Source organism: Globicephala melas, chromosome 17, assembly GCF_963455315.2.
Source record: "Globicephala melas chromosome 17, mGloMel1.2, whole genome shotgun sequence".
NCBI classification, from domain to species: domain Eukaryota; kingdom Metazoa; phylum Chordata; class Mammalia; order Artiodactyla; family Delphinidae; genus Globicephala; species Globicephala melas.
Window position 1 is genome coordinate 68729639 of NC_083330.1, and position 12622 is coordinate 68742260.

At 39.2% G+C, this 12622-nt stretch overlaps 1 pseudogene; it reads right to left on the reverse strand.

Annotated features, from left to right (window-relative positions):
- LOC132593725 (suppressor of cytokine signaling 2 pseudogene) overlaps nt 1–12622 on the reverse strand; it is a 52824-nt pseudogene that overhangs the window by 16146 nt on the left and 24056 nt on the right.

Consider the following 12622-nt stretch of genomic DNA (forward strand, 5'->3'; position numbering starts at 1 on the left):
AGACTATTTAGGTTGTTTTCAACTTGTGTTATTACAAACACTGCTATAACACACATTTTTAAACATGGGTCTTTATGCTTCTGTAACTGAGCTGCTTTAGGTTACACACACAGAGAAATTCCTAGGTCGCATGACACACACATCTTCAGCTGTACTGGATATTACAGAATCGTTTCAAAACCAGTTACACCATGTTTCACTCCCACCAAAGGTGGATGAGTTCCACACAGTGACATTCTTACCAATATTTGCTATTTTAAAATATTGTCATTCTAATGCGTATTAAATATTATTAAGTGGAAGTTACCTGATTACTAGTGAGGTTGAGGACATTTTCATATATTTATTTTGCACTCAGATATGTTCATCTGTGAATATCTGGTTCATATCCTTTGCACGTTTTTCTCTTTGTTGTTTGTTTTATCTTACTGATTTGTAGATGTCTATACTGCAAATTAATCATTTGCTGGTTATGTTTCCCAATCGGTTACATTGGCAAATAGGATTGCTGTTGATTTTTTATATGACTATTGTGTACCTAGAAAATGTTATCATGTTTCCTATTATTTCTAACCATTATTTACACATTTTCTTATATTTGTTTTATGCTGACAGTTACATGATCTTCATTTAGGACACTTTTTGTCTGTTTTCAATTCATGTAATTGCTCTTTGCAGAATTGTCTTATTGAACAGTCAAGAAACATAAGCACAAAGTTGAAAATAGTTGGAAACAATAAGCACCCAAGCATAACAGACATATGCTTTTTTACCATTTCCTTGATTTTTGCCATTTTATTATATTACCATATTTCTTAAATTTTCTTTAAATTTACTGTTTATCCAATTAAACAGATATTTGATTTAAATTCTTCACCATTTATATTTATTACCTCTAGTTTATAAGTAAATATCTTTAGGTTACAAATTGACCACAAAGTACCACCTTAGATGTATGTTATATTATACTTTTATTGGCATTCCATTCTACCTTGTTTGTGTGGTGATATATGCTACCTTGTTTTTGTGATGGCATATGCTGTCTTGAGTCAAAATTTCTATATACATGAATGTGTTTGTAGGGTCTGTTTTGATCTATTTGCCTACCTCGCAGCATGTCACGCTGACTTATTTACTATAGCTTCACAACAAATTTTGATATCATGTAGGAAAATTCCCCTAAACTTGTTCATCCTCAAAACTATGTTAACTACTCATGGCTATTCTATATATATTTTAAAACCAGCAATATTAAATTCCACAGAGAAGTTGGCCTTGAACTTTATTTACAAACCAATTTGGAGCAAATGACATGTGTATGGTATTTCTTTCTATCCACAGATAGCATATATTTCTCAATTGATTTAGGCTTACTTTAATATTGTTTAGAAAATGTTACAATTAAATTTCCCAATAAACATCACGTATATCTTTTGTTAGGGTTGTTCTTTGGTTCTTATATTTTTTGATGACTTTATAAATAATATGTACTATTTATATTTTACTTCTGAACTGTCTGTGGCTGGTGTTTATGATGTAACTGTATTTTGCTTATTGATAACATAGAAAGTCTGCTGAACATTCTTAATTGTAAAAGTGCATATACCCTAGGTGGTTTAGTTAGACAATCATATTATCTACATGTAAATGAGTTTGTTTCTTCATTTCTTCTTTTATAATACTATAACTTTTTTCACTGTCTAGGCTAAGACAAAAAGTTATATTGACTAAAGATTGTGATAACAGAAAAACGTCTCTACATTCTGACTTTTAAGAAGATAGTTCTAACATTTCACCGTTAAATATTACCTGCTGTAGAGTTATGGTATATATTCTTTGTCAGTAAAGCAATTCTTTTATTCCTAAATTTCCAAGTGCTTTAAAAATCATGAAGTGTTCTGAATTTAACCAAAGGATATTTTGTTATCTATGTAGATTATTATACTTTCTCTTTCTTCATTAGTTTGTCAATAGATATTTTAATATTAAGCCATCCTTCAATTCCTAGGAAACTTTTTTATTATTTTGATATGCTTATATCTATGATTGCAGTGAAATTCTTCTATATTGGCTCTTGTACTTAATAGCTAATATTTCTGACACATATATACTGCGTAATAATCTGTATAAGATTATAATTATCTGTTGTAATTTGTGCAAATATGTGTGAACTCACTTGTCACCCACCTAGTGTTCTCCTTTTGGGAAGTTTTAAGCTAATCATTTGATTTCTTTAATGGCTAATAGGATATTTATGTTTTCCTTGTCTTCTTGAGTCAATTTTGGTAATTTATATTTCTTGAGAATGGTCTTGCTTACTGTTCTCTGAGAATCTTGGGTATGTCACTTTGCTGTCTTCTATTATTTTGGACAATTCTTAGCCTTAAGTCTTCAAATTTTTTTCCTGCTCTCTCTTTTCTCCTGGGAATTACTCATGTTTGACCATTTTATATTGCCCCATAGTTTTTGGATTCTCGTTTCTATTTTTTTAAATTTACTGTTCTTTTTCTCTTTGCATTTATGTTTCCATTGAACTATCTCCAAAATCTTCATGGAAGGAATATGCTTTGCAAGGATAAACTTCTTTGCTCGCTTGATATTAGGCTTGGACATACACCTTACCTTGGTGATGGATTGCGTGTGGAAGTGTTAGTTACCAGTTTTGAGCCTAGGCATTAGAGGCATATACTATTTCTGCTTGTCCACTTGAGGCTATGAAAAGAACATATCCTGGGAAGCCTGGTGTTGGATTTGACCCATGGTCTGGAGACAAGCCCATCTAAGCCCAACCTATATCAATTAAAACTCAACTGTCCTACATATGAGCTAGAAATGATGCTTGTTGCTGTATGGCACTGAAGTTTCTGGTGGTTTCCTAATAAGAATTATGTTAAAATTATGAAGTGGTACCCTGGATCATAGGCTTTGCATTTGTTTAACTTCAGTAGTTACTGCTAAAAGATTTTCCAAAGTTCTTGTATAAATTTATACATCAACCAGCAGTGTAACTGCTTGACTTTTTTGCCAAAACCTGGAGTTGTTTAGTCTTCATGGTGACAAAAAAAACCTACCTTTTTATTAAACACACAAAATACGAGAGTATTATGTAATTTTAAGTCAGTTTCTAAAATTTAATATACTCTAATAAAGTTGTAACAGCAGTAAATAAATATTTTGAAAATCAAGCTGGTATCACTCTATCTAGAAGAAAATTAAGTGAAAGTACTTTTCATCGTAGAAGGGAGATAACTGCTGATGTCCTAACTAATTCAAGAACAACTTATAAAATTTTCTAAAGTTGTTTCCAGAAAATCAGTGGCAGTGGGTTGGGACACACCTCCTACTTCAACAGGGTAGAGTCTATGTTATATGTTGGTTTTATTCATTGCAATTGAACTGCACCTGTACAGTGTGCCATTCTTGTCTTTAGCCTTAAAGGTAAAGAGAAAGTCTTTTGTTGCACGAGTTTGAAGTAACTCTGAAACAAGGCTCCCTTTATTATAGTATCCATTCACATTATAATATTCATTCCCATGAAAGAGTTCGTAACTGCAGTAAAAAGACCAAAAGAATATAGGATTTCCTGATCACCATTTTGGGTGGATTTGGTTAACTGTATAAAATGAGGGATAGGGACTTCCCTGGTGGCGCAGCGGTTAAGAATCCGCCTGCCAATGCAGGGGACATGGGTTCGAGCCCTGGTCCGGGAAGATCCCACATGCCCCGGAGCAACTAAGCCCGTGTGCCACAACCTCTGAACCTGCGCTCTAGAGCCGGCAAACCACAACTTCTGAAGCCCACGTGCCTAGAGCCCGTGCTCCGCAACAGGAGAAGCCACTGCGATGACAAGCCTGCGTGCCGCAACAGAGAGTAGCCCCAGCTCGCTGCAACTAGAGAAAGCCCGTGTGCAGCAACGAAGACCCAATGCAGCCAAAAATAAATAAATAATATTTTTAAAACAATGAGGGATAAATACTCAAAAGCATGATCTGTTTAACAAGATGTCTAGGTACATAAGAATGCAAAATATAAAATATTCTAAAATATTCACTGATCACCAAGCATATAAAATTGACGTTAAACTTATGTTAACTTGATTCCTTCCACTTCTTCAGTGGTCCTATGAAGAGCTCCTTATCTGCTGCCAGGGGTGGGACCTTTGACCTAATGGAAAGGCAAGTACTTCTGGTAACAAGCTCCAATAGCCTTTACTACGGTCCACCTTAAAAAGGGAAAAATCACTCAGGTAAAAATCTTTGGGGGACTTCCGTGGTGGCGCAGTGGTTGAGAGTCCGCCTGCCGATGCAGGGGACGTGGGTTCGTGCCCCGGTCCGGGAAGATCCCACACGCCACAGAGCGGCTGGGCCCGTGAGCCATGGCCGCTGAGCCTGCGCGTCCGGAGCCTGTGCTCCGCAACGGGAGAGGCCACAACAGTGAGAGGCCCGCGTACCGCAAAAAAAACAAACAAACAAAAAAACACAAATCTTTGGGGTAAGTTTAGGTACCTAGTTACCACTGCATGCACTCAAATTAGATAGACTTCAGCTGTTCTTGGAAAGAATTCCAGTGCAGTCACTCAAGTTTTGGTTCTCTTTTACATAGCTGCATTCAGAGGCATGAAGCAATGTTTAGGGAAAAAGTGATACTTACACCTGAAATTTATATTTTTCCAAGTAACCTTTTGGTATTATAGATGCAGGAAACCCTCAGGTGGTAAAGCTATATCTGTTCATGGTAAGTGCTATGGACTAAATTGTGTCCTAGCTAAAACCTAAGTTAAAACTCTAACCCCCAATGTGACTGCACCTGGATACAGTCTCTAGGAGGTAATTAAGGTTAAATGAGATCATAAGGGTAGAGCCCTAATCTGATCGGACTTGGCCTTATAAGAAGAAGAAGCCAAACAGAGAGAGAGAGCGAGCGGTCCTCCTCCAGTTGTCTCTTTTGCTTTCTCTGTATGGGGACTCAGGGAAAAGGCAGGCGTCTACAAACAAGAAAGTGAGTTCTCACCAGAAACCAAATTCTGCCAGACCTTCCTGTTGGACTACCCAGCCTCCAGAACTGTGAGAAAATAATTTTCTGTTTGAGCTACCTGGTTTATGGGATCTTGTTATAGCAGGCCAAGGTAATACAGTAAGTCTACAGTCCGGTGTTGATGTGTAGAGCAGTTTGGACAGGTAAAGATGAACAGTGTCATTCAGGAGGGGTTCCAGCCCATCGGCTTATCCTTGCACACCTGAACAAAGCAGTAGATCAGACACACCATGCTGTTAACTTGTTGAAACTTGGACTCGATTCATATGATTCAATTACAATCTAAATTTCTCATCTTGGTATTATATTTGCAGATTAGTTGGTACAGTTGACGTTTTAACAGATACTGTTAATAGGTAGTCTGAATGTGAACTATCTCTAGCAAGTTCCTTCTGGTGACTTTTTAAATTTCTCCTTGGCTTCATTAACAGTCATACTGCTCCAGTATTATTCTGTTTGCACTCTCACAGGCCCTTTCCCAGATGTACCACCTCCTGGGACCACTCCTCAGCTGACCCCAGGTCCCTCCCTGGCTTTAGGCCCCTTTTATGCCATTCTTGGAGAGCTCCAGGCACCGCAGGGTTATAGGAGAAGGGTCACTTTGGCAAAGACAGGTGGTCATGGAGCTGGGGTCAGAGAGGGGCATGCCTCTGGGATGCCCCAAACTAGTCCCTGCAGTGTGTCCTAAATGGTGGGGAAGGCGGGAGGGGACGGTGAGCTGCTCATTCTTCCTCCCCAGGTCCAGGCAGACTGATGGCAAAGTCACCCACAGCTCACCTGCTGCCAGCCTCTGCCTGGGCACCACCAGTGTGGGGCCTGAAGGTGCAGGAGTTCCTAAGACTGTGCACCCTGGGGTCCGGTGCCCACCTTTTGGAGCCCAGGCAGCCGCAGGTAGCTGAGAGCCAGTAGGCTCGTGCTGCACGGGGAAGCCGGAGGCCCAGGAGCGACGGCTGTGGCCTATGTAGTTGATTTTTAATTACACATATTGACACACTGCCAGTTTGGGCATTGTTTCTTAAATTCTATGACTTGCTTCTGAATTCACATTCTTTTTCTAGCTGAAATATCTCTCTTCTAATTGTTATTTTCATGATAATCTGTGGTTAAGCTCTCTTGGTTTTTATCTGAAATCATGTTTCTCCCTGATTATTAAGGGTAAGACAATCTTGGTTGAAGTAATTTTGATGTGCTATCCTGCCGGACCGTAAGGAGAGATTAACATCAATTCTAATGATACATTTTTTAAACTGATTTAACAAAGGTACAAAGAACAGGCCTTAAAAAAGGTCAATGTTTGAAACTGGTTGCTTTACTCATCCCAGAATTTTGAATCAGAAAAGGCTGTTCCAATCAGAAAAGGCTGCTCTAAGTATGTATATTAATTCAACAGATACTTCGTGTGAAATAATCATGCTTGACATAAAAGGGGAGAGAGTAAGACTATTCTGTGCTCAAGAAGAGCATATTATCTAGGGATAGGAAAGTATTGTAGAACAGGTGTCAGAACAGGTAGAGATAATCTACCGAGGATATTCAGCAAATCAGTGGCGTCAGGCAAACGCTGCTTCTCCTACTTACAGGGTATGAGATCGTAGATAAGTTACTTAACCTTGCTGAGATTCTGCTTTTTTTCCATTTTTTTCAGTAATGGATGAACATGTCATTCACTTGATAGGATTGATATGATCATTCAATTTAATGGGATGAAATCCTTGGCTCGACATAGGTATTTGGCCAACAGCAGTTTTCTTGAGTGGGACATTCAACGGGCAGATGCTAAAATGGGAGGAAACCCAAAATGGAGATCTTGGCTTGAAATACACCAATACAGGTCACCAACTGTTAAGGAGTGCTGCCTATTGCTAACAATTTTCCAGCACCATTAGTACTAATCTTGCAAAGTTTTACCTATCAAGTAACCCCAAATTATATTTGCTTTAGTTCCTATTTCCTTAATTACAAATACAGTTGATCTTCTTTGGGTTTTTGTTTGTTTAGGGTATTTTGGTTTCACTTATTTGTTTTATTAAAGTATAGTTGATTTATAATATTATATGAGTTTCAGGTATATAATAGTGATTCAATATCTTTATAGATTATACTCCATTTAAAATTATTACAAATATGGCTGTATTTCCCTGTGGTGTGCAATATATCCTTGTTGTATATTTATTTTATACATAGTAGTTTTTATCTCTTAAACCCATACCCCTATCTTGTCCCTCTTCCCACTGGTAACCACTAGTTATTTCTCTGTATCTGTGAGCCTGTTTCTGCTTTATTATATATATTCATTCATTTTAGTTTGTATATACCACATACATGTGATAACACACAGCATTTCACTAAGCATAATATTGTACTTTCTAGGTCCATACACATTGTTGCAAATGGCAGAATTATATTCTTTATTATGGCCAAGTAATATTCCTGTGTGTGTGTGTGTGTGTGTGTGTGTGTGTGTGTGTGTGTACCATGTCTTCTTTATCCAGTCATCTGTTGATGGACACTTATATTGCTTCTATATATGGCTATCAAATAATGCTGCTGTGAACATTGGGTTGCCTGTATCTTTCAGAATTAGTGTATCTTTATACACTAATTAGTGTATCTTTCAATCCCCTCACTTTCAGTCTGTGGGTGTCTTTAGCTCCGAAGTTTTTCTCTTATAAGCAACGTATAGATGGGTCTTGATTTTTACCCAATCAGCCACCTTATGTTTTTTGATTTGAGCATTTAGTCCACTGACATATAAAATTATTATTGATAGGTATGTATTTATTGCCATTTTATTTCTTGTCTTCCTATTGTTTTTGTAGTTCTTCCCTGTTCTTTTTTGTTTATTCCATTGTCTTTTGATGACTTTCTTTAATGGTATGTTTTCGTTTCTCTCTAGTTTTTGTGTTTCTATTGTAGGTTTTTTATTTGTGGTTATCATGGGGTTCATATGTGTTGACCTATACACCTACTTGTTTTAAACTGGTAGTTCTTTAAGTCCGAACACATTCTAAAAGATCTACATTTTTACACCTCTCTCCCACATTTTGTCTTTTTGATGCCATATTTTACATCTTAATGTTTATCCCTTTACTGATTATTGTAGTTACAGTCAATTTTATGTCCTTTAATATTTGTACTAGCTTATTTAAATGGTTAATCCACAGCCTTTACTGTATTTTTGCCTTTATTAGTGGGATTTTTCCTTTCCTATAGATTCTTACTTCTTTTTACAGCCTTTACTTTTCCACTTAGAGAAGAACTTTTAACATTTCTTTTAGAGTCAGTTTAATAGTGGTGAACTCTCAGGTTTTGTTTATCTGAGAAGTTTTTTATCTCTTCTTCAATTCTAAAAATCTTGCTGGGTAGAGTATCCTAGGTTGCAGGTTTTTCCCTTTCAGCACTTTGAATATATTATGCCACTCCCTTCAGGCCTTTAAAGTTTCTGCAGAAAAATTAGTCGATAGCATTATGAGGGTTCCCTTATGTATGACTTTGTTTGTCTCTTGCTGCTTTTAAAATGCTATCTTTAACTTTTGACATTTTAATTGCAATATTTTTTGGTGTGGTTATATTTGGGTTCATCTTGTTTGGACCCTCTGTGCTTCCTGTACCTGGATATCTGTTTCCCTCTTCAGGTTTGGGAATTTTTCAGCCATAATTTCATTAGATACCTTTTTGACCCCCTTGTCTTTCTCTTCTCCTTCTGGGACCCCTATAATGTAAATGTTGGTATGCTTGCTGTTGTCCCAGATATCCAGTAAACTGTTCTCATTTTTCAAAATTTGTTTTTGTTTGATGTTCTGACTAGATGATTTCTATTCAGTCTTCCAGATCACTTGAGCATTCTTCTGTATCACCTAGTCTGCGTTAATTCCTTTGAGTGTGTTTTTCATTTCAGTTATTGTATTTTTCAGTTCTGAGTTATTCTTTTTCGTTATCTTGTTCCTTGTTAAAATTCTCACCGTGTTCATCTATTCTTTTCTTTCATTCATTTAGCTTTCTTACTACTAAGGCTTTGAATTCTTTACCTGGTAAATTGATTATTTGTTTCATTTGGTTTATTTTTTAGGGGTTTTCTGTTGCTCTTCAATTGAGACAAATTCCTCTGTCTTCTCATTTTGCTTAACTTTCTCTATCTCTAGGACATGAGGTGAAACAGTTTCCTATTGTGGTCCTGAAGGGATGTCCTTATGTGGGGGCCTCCCTATATAATGTGTGTGTGCACAGTGGCTTTGGTGGAAGAGCTGGCCTTGAACGAACATAATTAAAATCTTTCCTCAGTGTGTGCTGGCACCTATCACCTTGGTAGAAGGTGGTGCTGAAAATGGAGGGGCTAGAGTCAGAGCCAGATGTGAGTCAGGGTTTCCCCTTTGGTCAGTAGCCATTATCACCCAGTGAGGGATGGGGACGGGTCCCATGTTGCTGGAGCAGAAGCCCTGAGGGTTGAGTCTGAGCTGGCTCTGTTCCCTCTAGGTGTGTGCTCTCCCCACCCCAGCATCTGCATCCTCACCCCAAATGGGAACAGTTCTGGAGTAACAGGAGGGTGTGGGCACTCACGGTGGGTTGGGGAGTAACAGGAGGGTGTGGGCACTCACGGTGGGTTGGGGCATTGGCTGTGGCACTTCTGCTGGGGTCAGAGACCCAGACGGCTTTGGATGCGCTACTTGTGTAAGCACCAGTAACGGCTGCCCCCACCCTACTCGACGCCGCTTCAGGTCTGAGCTTCCTTTGTCCCCCACAGCTGAGCTCTCCCTTCAGCCTTTGCTGCCCTCAGCCCAGTGTGGAGCTGTGCCACAGGGCACTGGGGCCTGGGTGGGCTCCTGGCATGGATCGGGATGGGGCTGTCGTGGTCCAGCCACAGAGATCAAGGCTGCTTCTGATGTGCTGCCTGTGTGCGTGCCAGTAATGCTGCCCCTGCCCCGCTCAGATGTGGCTTTGGGTCTGAGCCACCTTTGTGTCTCAAAGCCAAGCTTTCGCCTAGGATGTGGCAGTCCTTGCCCCAGTGTGGAGCTGTGTTGTGAGGCAGGCGGGGCTGGAGTCATCACTCAGCTCAGGCTGGGGCATGTGCAGTGTCAGTCGGGGGAGACCAGGCAGCCACTGGAGCGGCTCTCAGTCCACACTCTCCACCCTGCCTCAGGAGCAAGCTAGCATGCACGCTCCTCACGAGCGGAGCCCAGGCTTCCCACAGGCCTTGTTAGTCCAGTGGCCCTCCAACCAGCTAACGGGGCTCATCTTCCCTGTGCTGGACCCAGGCCTGGGGAGCTCAACATGTGGCTGGAACAGCTCCCTCCCCAGGGAGGGTCTCTGCCCGTGTCACAGCCCTTCTCAGTCCTCTCTCAAGAGGCACAGTTCTAGAGCTGATCACTTCTGTTCCCTCCCTACCCGATTCTGTATGGATTTTTTTTTTTTTTAATGGCTCTTTCATTTATGTAAATATACTCCAGTCTCTCCTCTTATAATTAACTCTGCCAGGACCCCGCATGCCTCTTCTTTTTCTTTTCATTTGTTTGTATGGGTCTTTCTCACAGCCTTGGTGGTTCTGGAGCCTTTCTGCCAGTCTCCAGTTGTCAGTGAGAATTGTTCCACATTTAGATGTGTTGTAATGTGTTTGTGGGCAGGGGAGGGGACTCTGCCATCTTAATCTCTCTTCTTCCTCTTTGTACAGGTATATTCAACCTCTTTTTTTTTCTTCTGGGAACTGCATTTTTCTTTTGTCTACTTTTTTTTCTAGTTTGGTGTTGGTCCTTTAATTTTTGATTTGTTACACTTAAGTTGTGTCTTCAGGGAATTAGCTTGAGCATGCCAGTAAAGGTAGATTATAGAAAGGCAGATAGAGGTAACTCAATAAATGTGGATGAGTGATGTCATGCTAAAGATAGTTTTTATAGATGAAGTTGCAAAGTTATTTAAAGAATTCACTGCATTTTCACACTGGTTAATTAGCTGGGATTTTAATCCAGGCCTGATTGACTAAAAATCCTATGCTTTGAAAGATTATACTTATTTTCCCATGTGTCAAGACACAGACTGGCAGTGGGGGGTGTGTGTGTGTGTTTATGATCACTACAGCAATCTTGGAGTTATCGTTCATGCAGGATTCATATTCTAGCCATTCATATATTAGTCATATGAATTTCAGCAAGATATTTAAACTTTGTAAGCACCACTTTCTTCACCTGTAAAAGGGGATATGGTAATAATTACCTCTCAGGACCTAACTTTTCACATATGTATGATTTTCATACAGATCAAATGTTGTAAAAAATTACACGTGTTCTCACCTCATATGAAAATTAAATGAAAAGTGGCAGTCCCTAGGAGGTCACGAGGCCCATTCTTTTTTTTTTCCTTTGCTTAGTTTGAGAGGCAATTCTTAAACATTAGTCAGATGACAGAGAAGAAGGTTTCCTTAGGTCCGCTCAAATCACACAGCAGCCCAATACAGTCTCCACCTAAAATATGGGTGGAATTTGCAGAAGTTTCTGGATGGATGTTCCTCCTGTGGAGAATTTATGACAACTTTTCCAAAACTTTCCCTCAATCTTTATTATATTCTGTTAATGAGTCAGTGGACTTTTGGCAGGAAGAACAAGTTTCCTTTGGTTCAAACCTTTCTATAGAGGGTTCTGATTAATCTATCTGATGGTCTAAAATCCAAATAACATATGCAATCTTTGGCTGAAAAAGCTCACCCGTGGTGTTATAACAATAATTCCTTCTCCTTGTTTTCATATATAACCTTTTGGAAATATTTCTGTTGGAGCCAACATTTCTATATTTTGGAAACTTGGCCTATGGACGGATGACGGCTCAAGTCTGCCGTTTATTTTCCTTTCAGGGTGTACTAGACCTGGAAGAATGGCTGTTAGACTATTTCTTTTTTTTTTTTTTAACATCTTTATTGGGAGTATAATTGCTTTACAATGGTGTGTTAGTTTCTGCTTTATAACAAAGTGAATCAGTTATACATATACATATATCCCCATATCTCTTCCCTCTTGCGTCTCCCTCCCACCCTCCCTATCCCACCCCTCTAGGTGGTCACAGAGCACTGAGCTGATCTCCCTGTGCTATGCGGCTGCTTCCCACTAGCTATCTGTTTTACATTTGGGAGTGTATATATGTCCATGCCACTCTCTCACTTCGTCCCAGCTTACCCTTCCCCCTCCCCGTGTCCTCAAGTCCATTCTCTATGTCTGCATGTTAGACTATTTCTTAAAGAAAATTTTGTAGGACAACCCCTTTTCTCTGTCTTCCATATCGGAGTGCATATTCATTTCAAGATGTTTTTCCTGACCCCCCAATTTAAAGTAGCTACACCCCCAGCATTCACTTCTGTAAAGGGCCAGAGAGTAAACATTTTAGGCTTTGCGGTCCATATGGTTCCTGTTGCAGCTACTGAACTGTGCCACTGCAGCATGAAATCAGCCACAGACAACATGTAAACAAATGAGCAGGGCTGTGAGCCAAAAAACTTTATTTATAGACACTGAAATTTGAATTTCCTATAATCTTCATGTGTCACAATATGATTCTACTTTTGATATTTTTCCAACAATTGAAAAATTGTAAAAATCATTCTTAAATC